This window comes from Canis lupus, chromosome X (genome assembly GCF_003254725.2).
Source record: "Canis lupus dingo isolate Sandy chromosome X, ASM325472v2, whole genome shotgun sequence".
Taxonomy (NCBI): Eukaryota; Metazoa; Chordata; class Mammalia; order Carnivora; family Canidae; genus Canis; species Canis lupus.
Window position 1 is genome coordinate 84,107,028 of NC_064281.1, and position 13,870 is coordinate 84,120,897.

The 13,870-nt window shown below is 39.2% G+C and overlaps 1 protein-coding gene and 1 pseudogene across 2 annotated transcripts in view; one reads left to right on the forward strand and one right to left on the reverse strand.

Moving 5' to 3' along the window:
- PAK3 (p21 (RAC1) activated kinase 3) overlaps positions 1-13,870 on the forward strand; it is a 571,264-nt gene that overhangs the window by 11,718 nt on the left and 545,676 nt on the right. The gene's annotated exons all lie outside the window — the stretch shown is intronic.
- LOC112649113 (NHP2-like protein 1) lies at positions 12,865-13,250 on the reverse strand (annotated as a pseudogene).

Sequence of the window (13,870 nt, forward strand, 5' to 3'; positions counted from 1 at the left end):
ATACATGTGAATCCAGGCCAGAAGAGTCTTTGGCCAAACAAAAATATTTTGCTTTGATTCTCAGGAACCAAGATACCAAATTGAGAATCAAGGGAGAAGGTGACCGTGACCTTGTCACTTTAGCTTCTCCTGGCTTGGTCATTTTGGTTTAGATTGAAACTCTTTACCCAACTACAGTGAGTTAAGAGGTTCTGAAGGCCTTTTAGTGTTTTGGTCCAAGAGGGGACTTTATCTTTCTACATAGGCTGCTGTTATATAGAGTAAGTCTCCAAGGACATTGGGAGGAGAGCTCAGAAAAATAGCAGCACTTCATTCCTCAAATATGGTACCAGGAGATTAAACCAAAATGTTTACTGCGGCATTTTTTGAAATAGTATAAAATTGTAATCAGCCTAAGAAATCATTGATGGGGGACGCCTGGGTGGCTCAGTGGTTGAGCATCTGCCTTTGACTCAGGGTGTGAACCTGGGGTCCTGGGATCGGGTCCCACACGGGTTCCCCGCAGGGAGTCTGTTTCTCCCTCTGCCTATGTCTCTGCCTCTCTGTGTCTCTCATGAATAAATAAATAAAATCTTTTAAAAAAAGAAATCATTGATTGGTGAATGGTATATTCTTACAATAGAAGTAGTGCAAATGAATGAACTAGAAGTGTATTATCAATTATGGATCCAACTTGAAAACACCTTTATGGTATTATATCACTAATACAAAGGTTACTAGCATTCAAAGCAATACTATATATTGTTTAGGGATGTTTTCACATGTATCCCTTCATATGTAGTAAAAGTACAAAGAAAGGACACAACCGCCTTCAAGATAGAGGTTACTTTGGGAAAAAAAGGGAAGAAAATGACACCAAGGAGGTGTATACAAAGGGTTTTGACTAGATCTATAATATTTTATTTATTAAGCTGGGTGTTGAGTATATACATGTATTCATTACATTTTTTCTTTACTTCTTTTAAATATATCCAAAATTTTTTCATAAATAAAAAGCTTCTTCCAAATATGCTCATTGCTATAGCCCATCTGACAGAGGTCCACTAAATTCCAAAGATCATGCATATGTGAGCTGAACTGTTCTATAGACTGAAAATTGTACCAGGACCCTTGTACAGACCTCAGAAAAAGCAGGCCATTTGGTGCCCCATCCTCAAAAGTAAGCTTTGGATTAAATTGTCTGGGAGGTGGAAGCCATTAATAATTTATAACTGGATTAGATTGTCACCCGGCAAGACCCTGAGAAGGATAGGGCCTGGGATATGTTGGCTGGCTTGGGGAGAACAGAGACAGTTTTAGAGCAGTGGCCAGCAACTTTGCTTTTTAAATGTAATAAGGGTAAATTCAGGAAAAATTAAAATGTTTACCAGCCACCTTTGTTTCTCCTTATTCCAAATGAAGGGAGTTTTGAGTTCCAACTTGGATTAGTCACTTTATAGAGTAAAAGAATGTCAGTGAGGGGCACCTGGGTGGCTCAGTGGTTGAGCATCTGCCTTTGGCTCAGGTTGTGATTCTGGGGTCCTGGGATTGAGTCCCACATTGGGCTCCCTTCAGGAAGCCTGCTTCTCCCTCTGCCTGTGTCTCTGCCTTTCTCTGTGTGTCTCTCATGAATAAATAAATAAAATTTAAAATAAATTTTATTCTTTTAAAAGAATAAAGAATAAATTCTTTTAAAAAAAGAATGCCAATGAGACCACTTGTTCAGCCACTAAAATATTAATATATAGCTGTATTTGAGAGATAGCTACCCAGAGATACCTCTCTAACATTTCATATTGGAGTTTGATTATAAGTGTGTTACAAGGTCCATTGGCCATGTGAGACTTGCCTTTCTGTGGATAGCTCTTCACACATCTAGAGCAGGGAATGACAAACTACAACCCATGCACGGGCCAAATCAGGTCATGGTCTGCTTTTAAAAATAGGATTTTTATTGGACCACAGCCATACTCATTTTACCTATTGTCAATGACTGCTTTTGCACTACATGGCAGAGTTGAGTAACTACAACAGTGCCCAACTGGCCCACAAATCTTAAAATCTTTAAGCTTTGGATCTTAAAATCTTTAAGCTTTGGATCTAAAATCTTTAAGCTTTAATTTGGATCTTTAGAAAACTTATCATCCCCAAAACAAGACATGAGGGATTGACCAAGCAGGATGGAGTTCAGCAAGGCTGTAGAGGCACTGGATTCCAGGCAGGAGAAAGGAGAGGCAGAGGAAGAGCAGCTCGTGTCCAACTGGGTCCAGTTCCCCAAACCACCACCAACTAGCTTCATCTGCAGTTATACCGAGGTTTGTTTCAATCCATTTTCCATCATGACCCATCCAGTGTGGCCACCAGCTACTATCTTTTTTTCTAGTGCCTCCAGATTTGGGCAAACCCAAGTCCATTAATTATCAAACTCTGATGCTCTTTCACCTCTCACAGCTATTCCTCTACTTGTCCTTCCCAACTTGCTGCCGGCAATCTGATCCTTCCAATTGCTGAGGCCAAAGCCTTGCAGTCATTCTTGACCTCATCTTTCTGTCTTTACATCACCCATATCCAATCCATCAGCAAATTCAATCAGTTCTACTTTTCAAGTATACCAGAGCTTAACCACTTCTTATCTTTCTATAACTGCCTCACTGGCCCAAATACTCTTTTGCCCAGATTACTACAGCTCCTTCCTAAAGGTCTTCCCACTTCCACCCATTCTTCCTTATAGTCTATCCTCCAAACAGCAGCCAAAATGATTTTTAACCATAAATATGATTATGTTACTCCTCCTTTCCTGAAAACCTGCCAGAGGCCTCCCATTTTATAATAAAATTAAAATCCATAATATATAAGGCACTCCACTATTTGGCTTTGTTATCTCTTCAACCTCAGCTCTTATCATTTCACACCACTCTTCTATCAGTTCAGCCACACTAGCTTCCTTGTTCTCTTCAATTATGCCAGACCCCTTAGCCCATGATCTTCCCTCTGCCTGGGACAATCTTCCCACAGATATTCACATGAGTGTCTTCTTCACTTCCTTTTTTTAAAAAAAATTTTTATTTAAATTCAATTAACTAAATTGAACATTTAGTGTATTAGTTTTAGCCTTTGAATTTAGTGATTCATCAGTTACATATAAGACTCAGTGCTCATTACATCAAGGTCCCTCCTTAATGTCCATCACCCAGTTTCACCATCCCCCACACCTCCCCTCCAGCAACCCTGTTTGTTTCCTAGAGTTAAGAGTCTGTTATGGTTTGCCTCTCTCTCTGTTTTTATCTTATTTTATTTTTCCTTCCCTTTCCCTATGTTCATTTGTTTTGTTCCTTAAAGTCATATTTGAGACATTTAAAGACATATATTTGTCTTTCTCTGACTGATTTATTTTTGCTTAGCATAATACCCTCTAGTTCTATCCATGTCGTTACTATTGACAAGATTCCATTTTTTAATGGCTGAGTAATATTCTATTGTATATACATATAACCACTTCTTCTTTATCCATTCATCTGTTGATGGACATCTGAGTTCTTTCCATAGTTTGGCTATTGTGGACATTGCTGCTATAAACATTGGGGTACATGTGCCTCTTCAAATTACTGTGTTTGTATCCTTTGCATAAATACCTAGTAGTGCAATTGCGGGGTTGTAGGGTAGCTCTATTTTTAACTTTTTGAGGAACCTCCATATTGTTTTCTAGAGCAGGTGAATCAGTTTGCAAACAGTGTAAGAGGATTCCGTTTCTTTTTTTTTAATAATAAATTTATTTTTTATTGGTGTTCAATTTGCCAACATACAGAATAACACCCAGTGCTCATCCCGTCAAGTGCCCCCCTCAGTGCCTGTCACCCATTCACCCCCACCCCCGCCCTCCTCCCCTTCCACCACCCTTAGTTCGTTTCCCAGAGTTAGGAGTCTTTATGTTCTGTCTCCCTTTCTGATATTTCCTACCCATTTCTTCTCCCTTCCCTTCTATTCCCTTTCGCTATTATTTATATTCCCCAAATGAATGAGGACATATAAAGTTTGTCCTTCTCCGATTGACTTATTTCACTCAGCGTAATACCCTCCAGTTCCATCCACGTTGAAGCAAATGGTGGGTATTTGTCATTTCTAATGGCTGAGTAATATTCCATTGTATACATAGACGACATCTTCTTTATCCATTCATCTTTCGATGGACACCGAGGCTCCTTCCACAGTTTGGCTATTGTGGACATTGCTGCTAGAAACATCGGGGTGCAGGTGTCCCGGCGTTTCATTGCATCTGTATCTTTGGGGTAAATCCCCAACAGTGCAATTGCTGGGTCGTAGGGCAGGTCTATTTCTAACTCTTTGAGGAACCTCCACACAGTTTTCCAGAGTGGCTGCACCAGTTCACATTCCCACCAACAGTGTAAGAGGGTTCCCTTTTCTCCGCATCTTCCTTTCTCTGCAATCTCACCAACATCTGTTGTTTCCCAAGTTGTTAATTTTTAACCATCTGGCTGGTGTGAAGTAGTATCTCATTGTGGTTTTGATTTGTATTTCCCTGATGCTGAGTGATGAGCATTTTTTCATGTGTCTGTTGGCCATTTGTATGTCTTCTTTGGAGAAATGTCTGTTCATGTCTTCTGCCCTCTTCTTGACTGGATTTTTTGTTTTTTGGGTGTTGAGTTTTATAAGTCCCTTATAGATTTTGGATATTAGCCCTTTATCTGAAATGTCATTTGTGAATATCTTCTCCTATCCCATAGGTTCCCTTTTAGTTTTGTTCATTGTTTCCTTTGCCATGCAGAAGCTTTTTATCCTGATCCTTCGTTTCCATTAAATCTCTGTTCAAATATCCCCATCTCTATGAGATCATCCCTGACCTATCTAAAGTTGTGAACCCTCACTGCCAGCCTGTACTTCCCATCCTTTCCAACTCTGGTTTTCTTTTCTTCATAACATTCATCATCATTTGACACCACATTTATTTAATTATCTTGCTTATGGCCTGTCACCCTCTATTAGGAGATAAGCTCTGTGAGAGTAAAGATGTTTGTCTGCTTTGTTCACCATTATATTCAATTGATCTAGGACAGTTCCTGGCATATAGTATGAATTTAAAAATTTTTTTGTTGAGTGACTTATTGGAAGCTAGGTTTTAGTGGGGATTCACGGATCTTGAAAATCTCTGGGAAATCTCACTAACGTAATTACCATGGTTTTTTTCCCCCAAGATAGCTACTTGTTCTACACACCTTGAAAAGGGAGCATCCAAACAAAAAAGCCTAGAACTTGAGGTCTCTGAGCATAAGGCACAATGGTCTCCTATTAGATACCTCAGGTCAAATGTGACACTTTGCTTCTGGAATGACCAATTAGCCCCTGGAGAGGCCTTATCTTTCTCATTCTCCACTCATCTTCCCTCCAAACAAGGAGGTTAGGACATAGATTTTTTATTTTGCCTTCCTCAGAGTAGTGAGGGCTCTTGTTGTCTTTGATTCTATGTGAGCACGCCCTATCCAGTCAGCTGCTTGAGAACGGGAACAGCATAGGAGCAGCTGTGGTAGCCGCAGCAGGGACAGCAGCACCACAGGCAGCTCATTAGGCCCAACAAGCCCATCTCTTGGCCCCATGCCCTCCTCCCTCCAAAGGAGCAGCCTCTCTTTTGTTTAGCCCCAGCCACAGTTCCTGGGGGATAAAAGAGTCTGTAGCAGCTTGAATTCGAGGCCAGCATCAAGCAATGGAACAGGCTTAAAATAGCTCCATGAAGCCATAAACTCTTAATAATCCCATCTCTCAGCAGCCCTGGGACGCTGGAGGAAATCCAACTCCAAGTCCCTGCTTGATGGTTGCCAACCCCACTGACAGTAGTCTCTTTGTTCCTTATCAGCCTGGATAATTATGCTGTGGCGAGTGGGCCCTTTCACCATTTCCTCCCTTTACAAGGCTCCTCAGAGAATGAGTAGGCCATATGGACACAAAGGGTGCACTTGCCTTTTTCCACCTCAGAGCTGGCCTTGCCCTTTGGGAATGATCGATTTCAACATTTAGAGGCTCTGCTGAGGAGATGCTCCAGAGGAACTGGTTTCTGTCCACTGAGCTCTTCTCACCCCAACTTCATTGCTGCTACTTGCCCTAGAGATAGGTTAGGAAGACTGATATTTTAGAAACCTGGGAACCAAAAGAGACACCAAGATGCCATGCTGACCATTCTCTCACTCTAGCCTAGGCAAGCCAGAGGGGTTAGAATGTCTGCTATTTAGTATCATTAAAGAGAAAATGGTTTGACAGTAGTAATTGTACAACCTACACCTGTGTTCGGCATCAGAGTGACATTTCTCTCCAAGAACAAGAATTTCAAGTTCATTCCATAAGGTTGCCAATTCCACTGTCCATGCTTCACAAACAGAGTCAGATGTGAGGTCACTTTTCGAGCATGAGAACATATTTTTTCAAATATAATTATTTCTTTATTTCTCCCCAGTTTAATTGACATAGAATTGACATGTAACATTGTACAAATTGAAGGTATACACCATAATTATTTGATATACATATATATTACAAAATGATCACCACCATAAGTTTATTTAATATCCATTACCTCACACGGCTATACACTTTTTTCCTGTGATGAAAACTTTTAAAGATCTACTCTCTCAGCAACTTTACAGTATTTGTTTACCATAATCACCATGTTGCACATTATATCCCAAGAACTTATTTATCTTCTAACTGGAAGTTTTTACCCTTTGACCAACTTCGCCTATTTTCCCCATCCTCCTTCTGCCACCTCTGCCAACCACTAATCTCTTCTCTGTTTCTATGAGTATGTTTTTTAAGATTCTACATGTAAGTGATATAATACACTGTCTTTTTCTGACTTGTTTTATTTAGCACGATGCTCTTAGAGTTCATCCATGTTATTACAAATGGCAAGATTCCTTTCTTTTTATGACTGAATAGTATTCATATTTATATAATGTATACATCCCATTTTGTTTATCCATTCATCTGTTGATGGACATTTAGGTTGTTTCCATGTCTTAGCTATCATACATAATGCCTCTATGAACACAAAGGTGCAGATATCTTTAAGGCAGTGATTTAGTTTCCTTTGGATGTATACCCAGAAATGGAATTGCCAGATCACACGGTAGTTCTCTTTTTAATATTTTTTGAGGATCCTCTATACTGTTGTCCAGAAAGGCTGCACTTATTTACATTCCCATCAATACTGTATAAGGGTTCCCTTTTCTCCACATCCTTTCCAACACTTACCTCTTATCTTTTGATGACAACCATTCAAACAGGGGTGAGGTGATACCTCATTGTTTTGAGGTGCATTTTCCTGATGACGAGTGATGTGAAGCACATTTTCATGTGCCTGTTGGCCATCTGGATATTGTCTTTGGAAAAATGTCTATTCAGATCATTTGCCCATTTTAAAATTGGATTATTTGTTTTTCACTTCTGAGTTATATGACTTCCTTATATATTTTGGCTATAAATCCCTTGTCAGATATATGACTTGCAAATATTTTCTCCCATTCTGATTGTCGCCTCATAAAGGATCCTGAACCAGAATCACCCAGATAAGCTTCTCCTAGATTCCTGGCCTTGAGAAACTGTAATGTAATAAATGTTTGTTTGTAGCCACAAAGTTTTGTAATAACTTGTTACATAGCAATAGATAACTAATACAGGAATTGGACAGGCAAGGACTCATATAGCTAATAATAAGAAGTTATCTACAGATAAGGGTTTTGGCCTTTCCTCTGCCCATAAGTAGGGAATGTCCATATTTGAGTGGTAGTAAGGTGGAGGTATCGTCTGCCTTCTGGCTCCACTTGACTTTAGATTGGTGTTATAAATGTTTGTAGTGTCAATAGCAAGTAATATGGTCAAGAGGAAATAGCTTGTCTAGGCACAGGAAGCTTGGAATAGGTGAGTTAGGTTTTTGGGGGCAGCATATTTGTTCCAAACTTCTTCTCAGCCTTTTAAGCTATTCCTTCTGGATAATCCTGAAGGTCTTGTAGATACCTTCATCATCCAAGACAGATATATAATTTCAATAAACATATGATTACTTGATTTCCTTTGATTTCAACTAGAGTAATTAATTTAACAATAACTATATCATTAGTAAAGCTTTTCTATGAAATCTGTGTATACCCTATAGCTGTACATCTGATATCAAGATTCTTGATTTAGGCGATTTGGAGATAATTTTAATGTCCTTTGGGTCTGAGATCGGATGGAAACCAAGGCACAGAACGCAAATGGCTTGCAAAAGGACACAGGCTGCATCCACACCATATTGCAGAACTGAAATGCTCTCTCTTCCCTGAACTCCGTTCTTCATATTTTTATCATTATTATTTTATTTGCTTCTTCGAAATTCTTTACTGAAGAGTATACTTTAAGACACGTAGATGGCCAACAGACATGAAAAGATGCTCAACATCACTCATCGTCAGGGAAATCAAGATAAAAACCACAATGAGGTGTCACCTCACACCTGTCAGAATGGCTAGTATCAAAAATACAGGAAACTACAAGTGTTGGTGAGGATGTGGAGAAAAGAGAATCCTTGTGTACCACTGGTAGGAATGTAAATTGTTGCAGCCACTCTGGGAAACAATATGGAAGTTCCTTAAAAAATTAAAAAAAGAAATACCATATGATCTAGTAGTTCCACTTTTGAGTATTTACCCAAAGAAAACAAAAACACTAATTCAAAAAGATATGTGCATCCCTATGTTTATTGCAGCATTATCTACAATATCCAAGATATGGAAGCAACCTCAGTGTCTATTAATAAATGAACGGATAAAGAAAATGATAAGTATGTACTATATATTATTTTATAAATATATATTTATAAATATATATTATATATACTATATATATTACTCGGCCATAAAAAAAGGAAACCTTGCCATTTGTGACAACATGGATAGACCGGGAGGGTATTATGCTAAGTGAAATAAGCCAGATAGAAAAAGACAAATACCATATGATTTCATTTATATGTGAAATCTAAAAAATAAAACAATAAGCAAACAAAAAAGAAAAGACTCATAAATACAAGGAACAAACTGGTGGTTGCCAGAAAGTAGGGTGTTGGAGGGATGGGTGGAATAGGTAAAGTGGATTAAGAGATACAAACTTCCAGTTATAAAATAAGTCACAGTGATGGCAAGTACAGCATAGGGAATATATTCAATAATTCTAATAATTTTGTATGGTGACAGATGGTAACTACATTCATTGCAAGCACTACATAATGTATGTAAATGTCAAATCACTACGTTGTACATCTGAAACTAATATAATATTGTATGTCAGCTATATTTCAATTAAAATAAATGAAAAAAATTAAAATGTGCTTTAAATAAGCAGCAAATAAAACACAAATTTGGTTTAACAATACAAAATCACTGTGAAAATCTTTTTTTAAAGATCTTATTTATCTTATTTGACACAGAGAGAGAGAGAGAGAGAACACAAGCAGGGGGAGCGGCAGGCAGAGGGAGAGAGAAACAGGCTCCCTGCTGAACAAAGAGCCCAATGTGAGACTTGATCCCAGGTCCCTGGGATTATGACCTGAGCCAAAAGCATACACTTAACCGATGAGCCACCCAGTGCCCTGTGAAAATAAGTTTAAAAAATACTTTCTTCCAAAGCAATCTACAGATTCAATACAATCCCAATTATGTTGTGTGTGTGTGTGTGTGTGTGTGTATAAATAGGAAATCTCATCCTAAAATTCATATAGAATCTCAAGAGATCCCAAACAGACAAAATAATTTTGAAAAAGACAAAGCTGGATGTCTCATATTTGATTTCAGAACTTATTACAAAGTGATGGTAATTAAACTGTGGTACTAGCACAAGGGCAGGCATATAGACCAATGGCATATAACAGAGAGCCCAGAAATAAACTCTAATATATGTGATCAAATGATTTTTGACAAACATACCAAGACCATTTAATGGGGAAAGGACAGTCTCTTCAACTAATGGTGCTGGGAAAACTGGACATCTGCATGCAAAACAAAATGACGGGCACTGGGGGTTATTCTGTATGTTAGTAAATTGAACACCAATAAAAAATAAATTAAAAAATAAATAAATAAAAAAAAATGAAGATGGAGTTTTATCTTATACCATACATAAAAATGAAATGTATCAAAAGACCTAAACATATGAGCTAAAACTATAAAACTCTTAGAAGAATACATAGGGAAAAAGCTTAATGACACTGGATATGGCAATGATTTCTTGTATATAACACCAAAAGCACCAAAAGCGCCAAAAGCACCAAAAGAAAAAAATGGACTTCACCAAAATTAAAAAATTTGTGCTACAGAGGATACTAACGAGTAAGAAAACAATCTATGAATAGAGAGAAAATATTTGAGAATTCTATATCTGAAAATGGATTATTTTTTTCTGAAAATGGATTATTATCCAGAATATATAAAGAAGTCCTCCAACTCAACAATAAAAAATAAACAACCCAATTAAAAAATAGGCAGGGTGTGGGGAGCACCTGGGTGGTGCAGTGGGTTAAGCATCTGACTCTTGGTTTCAACTCAGGTCATGATCTCAGGATTGTGAATGTACCTCTGTCAGGCTCCACACTCAGTGAGGAATCTACTTGAGATTCTCCCTCCCTCTCCGTCTGCACCTCCCATTTGCGCTCTCTCTGTGTCTGTCTGTCAAATAAATAAAATAAGTCTTTAAAAGATAGACAAAAGACTTCAATGGGCATTTCTCTAAAGAAGTTATACAGATGCCCAATAAGCACATAAAAAGATTCTCAACATCATCAATCATTAGGGAATTATGAACCAAATCATAATGAGATGCCACTTCGCATTCATTAGAATGATGATTTTAAAAAGAAAATAAACAGAAAATGACAAGTGTCAGCAAGGATGTGGTGAGAGTGGAACCATTGTGTATTGCTGGTGAAAATATAAAATGGCAGCCATCGTGGAAAATAGTATAGTGGTTCCTCAAAAAAATAGAATTATCATATGATCCAGCAATTCCACTTCTAAGTATATACCCAAAAGAATTGAAAGCAAGAACCTGAACAGATATTTGTATGTCAGTGTTCATAGCAGCATTATTCACAACAGCCAAAAGATGGAAACTGCTCAAGTGTCCATCAATGGATGAATGGATAAACAAAATGTGGTAGATACATACAATGGGATATTTTTCAGCCTTAAAAGGGAATAAGAGTTGGACACATGCTATGAAATTGATGAACCTTGAAGACATTATACTGAGTGAAATAAACAAGATACAGAAGGACAAACGTTATTTGATTCCACTTATATGAGGTTCCTGGAATCATGAAATTCAGAGACAGAAAGTAGGATAGTGGTTTCCAGGGGTGGGGGAGAGGAGGCAATGAAGAGTTAATTGCTTAATGAATGCAGTGTTTCAGTTTAGGATAATGAAAAAGTTCTGGAGATGGATATTGGTGATGGTTGTGCAGTAATGTGACTGTACTTAATGCCACTGAAATGTATACTTAAAAATGGTTAAAATGGTAAATTTTATGTTATGTATATTTCACCACAATAAAAAGTTGTTTAAATGCTTTCTGTCTGCAAAAATGTTTCCCAGCCTGCCACATTTACATTGGCTCCATCCCAGTTTCCCACTGCCCGCGATTAGGCAGACTTCCTCCAAATCCCCTACTTCTGGCTCAAGTCAGCTAAATCGCCACAACACCAAGCCACTGGAAATAATTTCTTTGTAGGGATAAGCTTCCCAGAAATTGGAAAGTCCCTGGTGATGCCACCATGAATCAGACAAAACTCTGTAGTTTCTCTTCAGGCCAAAGAATTCCTGAATGTCCCCTGAAAACTCTCCCCTCCTCTTTACATTTATTTTGTTCCCCATGAAAATACTTATTACCATTTGGGAGGGATATGAATATATTTATTTATTAGGATGCTCACAAGAATAACATGCTAACACTGTCCTTATGATGTTATAAAAATATATACCCACATCGTGGCAGGAAACAGGGGTAAGGGCTCTCAGAGCTGGTACCAAGTGTCCACTGAAGACATCTCCATTCACCAGGGAGGATGTTTCCTAGATTCCAACATCTCTAAAATGTAGCTTCCAGTCAGGTCTCCATGACTTGCCCAGACTTCTTCATTCCAGCATCAGCTGGCACCCTTTCTTGCCACTCTGGACTCCTTCATAACCTAGATCAGCTACCCCATGTCTAACTCACCCAGGCAGCCTCTAGAATTCTGCAGCACATCTCTGGAATGCTGCTGCCCTGCCACCCTCAGGGGCATGACTGGGAGTTAGGGAACAGAGGGAATAAGATCACATTATCAAAGCAAGTAGCAAGGGTATATTAGCAAATGACACTTGGACATATACCCGACGACCTCACAGAATATGTGCTTTCTCCCCAAATGATACATAATCCCTTAGAGAGAAAACACGCACAGAGCGATTATGTCTGCCAGGCACAAGGGTGACAAAGAATGCTGTTTACTTCCATCATGTCCTTCACACAAACAGGAAGTTAGCAACTGAAAGCCAGAAGCAGATCTCTATCCTAGCTCTCCCCTGCCTTTGAATGGTGTCCCCACTCGGCTTCCATCTGTTTTGGCATTAGTTTATTTTCAAAAGAGAGGACAAGATGCCCCAGGGAGAGTAGAATAGGAGACTGGGGTGAGGTGCAGGAGTCATGTATGGATAACAACCTGTAAAACCAAATGAAAACAGTACAAAAATGCAGAAACCAGATCTAGTACTAGAACATACGTCGAGAAGGTAGCTGGAGACCCTACATGTGAACAATATGGTACACAACCCCAGGGGGAGAACTCTGTGCCAAGTGGGCCAGAGGCCACTGGGTTAGCCTGAGAGCCTCTCAATGGATGGCTGAACTGACCTACGTCTGCTGTTGCAGCTGGGAGCCTTCTTTGGTGGTGACAGAACAGGAGATGACAGGCCCGGCAACCCCACAGGCCCACCCCAGGGCCTGCTTGGAGCTCACAAACATGTAGGACACATTCTTCTCTTCACACAGCAGTGGGAGGTGCAGAGTGATCTCTAGGGGCTCAGGGTCTGCAGCCATTTTCCTGAACTCAGAGATGCCCTGTTGGGGGTTTTGGTGCCTCATTGACCCCTTGCCGAAGCTGCTTATAGTTTCATGACTGCTGAACAAGGGCCAGTAGTTTCTTGGTGAGGAGGGCATTTGTGAGGGGGTAGATCCTTGGGTTTACTTCAGGCTCAGTCATATCTGCAATTAGGTGATCTCACCACCCCTAAGGGAATGCAGCCAATGTCAGAGCCAGAGCTCACACCTTTGCCAGAAAGAAGGCACACCACACTGGAGGCATGGATATGGCCAAGCACCACTTATTACCATCTACCTGCATTTTAGAATTTCCATAGTGCCTTCTTGCACAAACTCTTACATTTAATAAAACTAACAACATGATGAAGCTGGATATTTTCAGCACATTTTACAGATGAGAAAACAGGCTCAGAGGGTTGGAACTGCCCAAGTTCTTATAGCTACTAAGTAGTGGAACTGGAACTTCTTTTTTTAATTAATTAATTAATTAATTAATTAATTTTTAAGATTTTATTTCTTTATTCATGAGAGACACAGAAAGTGAGAGGCAGAGACATAGGCAGAGGGAGAAGCAGGTTCCACGCATGGAGCCCGATGTGGGACTCGATCCTGGGACTCCAGGATCACACCTTGAGCCGAAGACAGATGCTTAACCACTGAGCCACCCAGACGTCCCAGACTTCTTTTTTTTTAAAATAAAATAATTAACTTATAGTGTATTATTAGTTTCAGAGACAGAGTTTAGTGATTCATCAGTTGCATAGAACACCCAGTGCTCAT